Source organism: Panthera uncia, assembly GCF_023721935.1.
Source record: "Panthera uncia isolate 11264 chromosome B2 unlocalized genomic scaffold, Puncia_PCG_1.0 HiC_scaffold_24, whole genome shotgun sequence".
In the NCBI taxonomy this organism is placed as follows: Eukaryota; Metazoa; Chordata; class Mammalia; order Carnivora; family Felidae; genus Panthera; species Panthera uncia.
The window spans coordinates 84,761,617-84,768,611 of record NW_026057580.1 but is presented as its reverse complement, the minus strand read 5'-3'; positions in this window follow the sequence as shown (position 1 = coordinate 84,768,611).

Below are 6,995 nucleotides of genomic sequence, written 5' to 3'. Positions count from 1 at the left end.
AAATATATTTAATCTCCTGACCCATGAACACAAGTGTTTCTCTTCATGCATTTAGTTCTCTCATTTCAATCAGCAATTTTTTCTATTTTTTTCTCTTTTTTGATCTTGTCCTTTTTTGTCAGATTTATCCCTAGTTCATATTTTAAATGCCATTATAGATAGTATTATTTTATTTAATATTTTTGTGTTGCTTGTATGTAGAAACATAATCAGTTTTTAGATATGGATCTTGTATTCTGCAACATTGCTATACTCACTTATTAGTTATAATAGCTTTATTATGGGTTCCATGCAATATTCTACCAAGATGATTATATTTTATGCAAATAAAATTACTTCCATTTTCTTTCTTTCCAATATTTTATTTAAATTCTAGCTAGTTAACATATAGTGTAGTATTTGTTTCAGGAGTGGAATTTAGTGATTCTAAAATACTTTCTTTTTGATCAGAATTTATTTCTTCTGCTTGCCTTATTGCCCTGGCTAAAACCTGAAATGCAATGCTGATTAAATAGAATATCCTTACCTTTTTTTCACTGTTGAGGATAGCATGTAGTCTTTCACCATCAAGTATGAGGCTCACTGTAGGGTTTTTGTAGAAAACTTTTATCAAGTTGAGGATATTCCCTTCTGTGCATTAATTTGATGTGTGGATATGGTGCCAGTTTTTTTTGGTCAAACACCAGCCTAGAAGTTATTATGAAGACGTTTTTTAGGTGTGACTCATATTTAAATCAGTAGACATCAGTAGCTATCGGAGTAGAGACTTTGCCTTCTTTAATATGGGTGGGTCTCATCTAATCAGTTGAAGGCCTTAAGAGAAAAGACACAAGTCCTTCAGAGAAGGAATTCTGCCTCCCAACTGCCTTCAGACTCAGGACTGCAATATCAATTCTTCCTTAGGTTTGCAGCCTGCCAGACTGCCATGCAGATTTCAGACTTGCCAGTCCTTACAATCACATGAGCCAATTTTAAAACAAATGTCTTTTTCCTCCCTTCCCCCTCCCTCTTCCCCTCATTTTCATTTTCCTCCCCATACCCAGATAAATAGGGATAATAGATAGATGATAGATAGATAGATAGATAGACGTTAGATACCTTATTGGTTCTGCTTTTCTAGAGAAAACTAATACAATTCCATTCCTAATTGGCTGAGTGTTTCTAACAGAAATTTGGATTTTATCAAATATTTTTTCTGCATGTATTAAGATGATTACATAGTTTTTCTACTTTAGTTTGTTCATGTAGTGAATCATATTTTTGATTTTCAAATGTTAAATCAAATTTATATTACTAGAACAAACTCCAGTTGGGCATAATATTTATCATTTGTATTATATTTGATTGACTAAAATTTTGTCAATAATATTTGCATCTGTGCTCAGAAAGGGTATTAGTATACAATTTCCTCTCTTTGTAATGCATTTTTCTGGTTTTGGTATCAGACAAAATGCTGGCCTCAAAAAGTACATTGGAAACTATTCCTTGCTCTTCAATATTCTGGAAGAGTTTGTGTAACCATGCTAAATTTACTTACTGGTTTTACTAGGTTTTCTTTGTTTTTGTTTTCCTTTGTAAAATGCATACAATTTTTGTGAAGTATAAAACATGTCCTCAAATGTAAGTTTTCTTTCTTTCTTTCTAATCGTACAGGTTTTTTTCTTCTGACTTTATTTTCCTACTTAGGATTTAAATTTCAAAGGTGAAAAAAAAGTGATAAGAGTCTCTCCTTCTCCATTTTAGACAGTTCTTCAGTCTTTCATCATTAAATATGATGTTAATTGTACAGTTTCCATAGATGTCCTCAATCAGGTTGGGGATGTCTTTCTATAATTCTCATTTTCTGGGAGTTTTTGTTTGTTTGTTTGTTTAAATCATGAATCAGTGTTTAATTTTGGTGATTTTATTTTTTTTCAATTTTTTTTCTGTTAATGTGTTGAAATTACATTGAGTGACTTCAAAGTTTGCTTTACAACCTTTAAACCCTTACATTGTGGAAGAAAATGCACCTGGTCAAGATTTGTTGTCTTAGTTATACTGCTATATATGATTTCCTCCCTGCTGGACTGCCATAACAAAATACACAAACCGAGTGGTTTAAAAAATAAAAATTTATGGGGCGCCTGGGTGGCTCAGTTGGTTAAGCATCTGACTCTTGATTTCAGCTCAGGTCATGATCTCATGGTTCGTGAGTCTGAGCCCCACATAGAGCACTGCACTGGCAGCGTGGAGTCTGCTTGGGATCCTCTCTCTCCCTTTCTCTCTGCCCCTCCCCTGCTTGTGCTTGTGTTCTATAAATAAATAAATAAATAAATAAATAAAACTTTAAAAAAATTTTTAAAGAAAGAAAGAAATTTATTGTCTCAGAGTTCTAGAAGCTAGAATTTAGCAACATTTAAATGGCAAATTCATATTCCTGACCAGACAGCTGTTGAAATCTCTTCTCATTTCTTAGACCTCTCAGTTTCTGCTTTCCTCTTGGTTCTTAGGAGCTTGCTTATCATATGCATATTTAAGCAAGCATCTGAAGAGTTGAAGATAATATGTATGCATAACTATACATGCAGAATTTGGGAGTGGACATCCTTCTCTAAGGCTTCTTCCTTTTTAATGATTTTTCCCTTCAATATCTATCTACTCCTGTCTTTTTCAACCTCTGTCTTTTCAATTCATAAGACTGTACATTTGTATTTGAATTCTATTGCTCTGCATATCATATCTCAGGAACTGGGAACCATATTCAGGGGGTGGGGGCGGGAAGCCAATAAATAAGAGTATCATCTTGTGGGCTTCTTTTCTTTTAAAAATTGTGTCTCATGCAGTTTATGATGCTTTTAGTTGCTTTTAATACCTTTAAATTTTTTTTAAATCCAGAGTTAGAATTGTTATCAATAGGAGGGTCAGTTTGATAAAACTTACTATTACTGGAATGGGAACTCTAATCAATGTTATTTCAGCAAAAAAAAAAAAAAGTTTTATAATGCAGCCCCCCATAATTCCTATGAATTTATTATTTATTATTATAAATGTAATGCATTTATTATTTAGTGTCTAATTTTAAAGCTTGCTTTATGAATTTTTTAATTTTAGAGTACAATAAATCAAAAGCATTTTAAAATAACATTCAATACTATTAATGAGGCTAAAACACATATGCCTTATTTTTTAACATGATCCCATAATTTTAACATAACATAATTTAACAAATTTTAACATAATTCTTTAACACAAATCCTTAATTGTTAACATCATTTAAACCATAATTAGGAATATTATACACAAGAAACTCCTTACCCTGCCCATGTTTTCATTGCCATTAGCATCCCTTATTTATCTTCGCTATTTTGTGCAGATAATATAGGAATACCCTTACATTATCCATAACTTGATTAACTGAAAGAGGTCTCAAAATCACTCTAAACATAAAAGACCAAAATCAGACCTGGGAGAAGGTGGAGGTAAAATGGCATTGTTGAACTGCTGTGGAGCTAAATTCCATCTCCCTCAAAAGAAAGATTTAGTTAGCAACTAATCCTCCTCCTTTTCTTGTTTTAATTTTCTTTCTTTCATCTATTAATTAAACTTCTCTCAGACTCAAAGTGAAAGATACCTGACCACTAAAGAAAAATGACAAAGAGATAAGTTTCACTTTAGTATCTAAGACAATCAAATCTATAGACAATTAATTACATACTATTACATTTTTTTCACCTTGTACTTTTACTCTAGTGAAGGAAACACAAAATTACAGAATGCTATTTTGACTTATATAATACTAAGGTTCAGCACTGCATTCTGATAAAAATTTTAAAACAGGCCAATATGTTGCCACATTGGGCTGAATACAGGAGATGGAAAATGACTAGATGTAATCCCCGACCTCAAAAAAATATATGATTATTCACTAATTCATCCTCCTTCCCCAGATTTCTCATGCCCGTCCCTTCCTCTGCAGTCTCATCGCCAAGTCTCTAATATATATCTTATACATTCTAAAATATAGTGACCTCTTGTGAGACATGACCTTCAAAATCAAGGAGACCACAAGTCAAATCTTAACTATAACATTTATGAAATATATGTTCTTGAGGAAGTCACTTCAACTCTCTGGGCTTAATTTCTTTATCTGTAAAATAGGAGCATCAGCAAATACATCAAACTGTTTTTTGCAGGGAGTAGATGAGGTAATGTTTGTGCAAACCTCCTTCGAGCTTTGCAAACCTCACCCAAGCTAAATAATCATTTCTTATCTTCCACCAGCATTAAGAACATGTATGTAAACATATTTTACAAACTGTAAATTAGTCTACAATTTTAACTTCATTTTGAATCCATCACGCATATTGCAGATAGACTAATCTCCTTAAATTCCTGAAACACAAAATATGTCTTAAAAGCATTGATCAGCTTTCGATTTCTTTTTTCAGGTGGTCTAGCTCTTCTGCCTGACTTTCAGGGTTATAAAACGTTGTTTATCCTCAGTTTTCAGTCATTTCCCAGTTACTTCCCAAGATCTACTACAATCTGTCAGTCTTATCTGGGCCATTTGGACAGGCATGCACATTCTCTCACTTCTAACCCTTTGATTTTACTTTCAGAACTTCCTGCCTGCAGAACTCTACCACACAGTCTGTGACACTTTCTTATGCCAGCTCAGGAAACTAATACATGTAGGTTTTGAATTTTTGCTCATGTTCTCATTAAAGTAGATGGGCACTCTGAGCAGCAAAACCAATAACTATGGAAAACCTCTACATCAGTACTGGGTGAAAAGTTATCCCCTCAGACCTAAAAATGTTAACAGGTGAAAATGCATACCTCAAGAACAAAACCCAAATAGTCTTGCTGCATGACTGTGCAGGAGGAAGCATGGGAAAGCTGGAGGGACTTTTGAGAGCTAGATAACCCCCAAATCACCAAGCTCTGGAAGGCTTGTAAAACAAATGTGGGAGCAGAAGCTGATTTGGCAAAAGATTTGACAGGGTCCAGTTTGTGGGTACCATGTAGCAAAATATGGTAAGGTCATATGGTGTTGGTGTAGTCTGAGTCCTTTGAACTCTGTTTAAAAAAGAAACAAATAAAACAATCACAACTGCCTCCAAAACCTGCTGGGAAGTAGAATCCAAATTGAGCAGGACATGGGAAAGAAGAGGGAGAGGCAAGGAAAAAAAGTGTGCATCTAATGTTGGAGAGGGGGAAAGTCCATAATATCTCAAAAAGTATCAAGACATATTTTTCAACACTTCACTAAACTAACAGAAGAGGGAGGTCTAGAACCATAAAGCTAGGAAATATAATATTATCCACTCTTCTTTCCTAATAATATAAGAAAAGTAATCTCAATCTTGAACAATGAAAATGATTGCAGTCAAAGAACAGGTAAAAATATTGTAATGAAACTGAGATAAAAGGGAAAGTTTATGCCCCTATGGACAATTAAGTTGCACAAGAAAAATATTTCCACAAACACTTACCTAATCACTAAAAATTAGTCCAAAGGAATTAAGAAGTTGTTACAATCCATGAATTAACAGCTTAAATAATAATTATACAAAGTTATAACTGCGATTACTGGACAAAAATATTATTTGAAAGCTTGCTGACAAAACTCAGAAAGAATTATAAATAAAAGAAAATAAATCACTTTGGAAATCAAGACTAAACTAGAAGGTACACACATACCATGAATAATAATCTGAAAGATGAGATGGAGAGGGACTGATGCTTAAAAATCAAAATAAAATAAAGGAGAAAAATGGGGATTCAAAATACAATGGTAGGTATCACTGGCAGATAGGCAAGATCCAACATTTGAAAACCAAGACCTTGAAACAGAACAAATATTAAAAACACAATTCAAAACATTTTCCTGAAAAAAAAAAAAGAAAGAAAAGTTGAAAGTGTATACTGTAAGGTACACTGTATATATGGCTAAATGATCCAGAACAGGAAACACCCAGATACATATAGGCAAACTATTAAATTTTAAGAAAAAGGGATCGGGGGGGGGGGGGAAGTGGTGAGGGAGAGATGAGTTAAGCATTTAGACAAAAACATCAAAACACCTAAAGGGAAAGGAAATCAGATTACTGTTAGACTTATTGACAGCCAGCACTCTATGCCAGAAGAAAATGAAGAAACATCTGAGAAACACAATAAAAGAAAATGAAAGCCAAAGAGTTTTATATTCAGGCAAGCTACCATTCATACATACAAACATACTGCATATATAAGCAAAAAAGCATCCAACTATTAGAGACATCAAGAACCCAGAGAATATTGCTTACAGAAGCACTTCTGAAAGTATCTATTAGAGAACAAATTTCAAGCAACCTAAAAAAATTGGAAGCCATCAGCATAATGTCTGCAAGATCCCTTAACTATACATTTACCTGTAGAACTAAAACCAAATGATGGTGATTAATAAAAGAGTAAAGTCACAATCTATAAAAGGATAGATACACTACAGTTATTTTATAGTGGATGTGGAAAGGAAGAAGAGATATCCAATTAGGTAGTCCAAAAATGGCACCCCAAAGCAATTTGAACCTAATTACAAACTTTTACATTTAAATTCCAGTCCGTAGGAAATACTGCAGATAGAGAAACAAGTTAAATGATACCACAGAAAGAAATGTGCAAATTCTAGGATGTCTGGGTGATTCAGTTGGTTTGGTATTCAACTGTTGATTTCTGCTCAAGTCAGGATCTCATGGTTCATGGGTTTGAGCCCCTCGTCAGGCTCTGTGCTGACAGCATGGATTCTGCTTGGGATTCTCTCTCTCTCTCTCTGTTAAAAATAAGTAGATGAACATTTTTTAAAAAAGAAAAAAGAAATGTGTGAATTCTAGAATTCCTCAGGACACCTGACCTGGTATCTTCAAGAAGTCAATGGCATAAAAAAGTAAAGGAGAAAACCCTTCAACATCACAAATAATCTAAAAAACATAATGAACAAGTACAGTGAAAGTACCTTTCTTGGATTCTAATTAAAG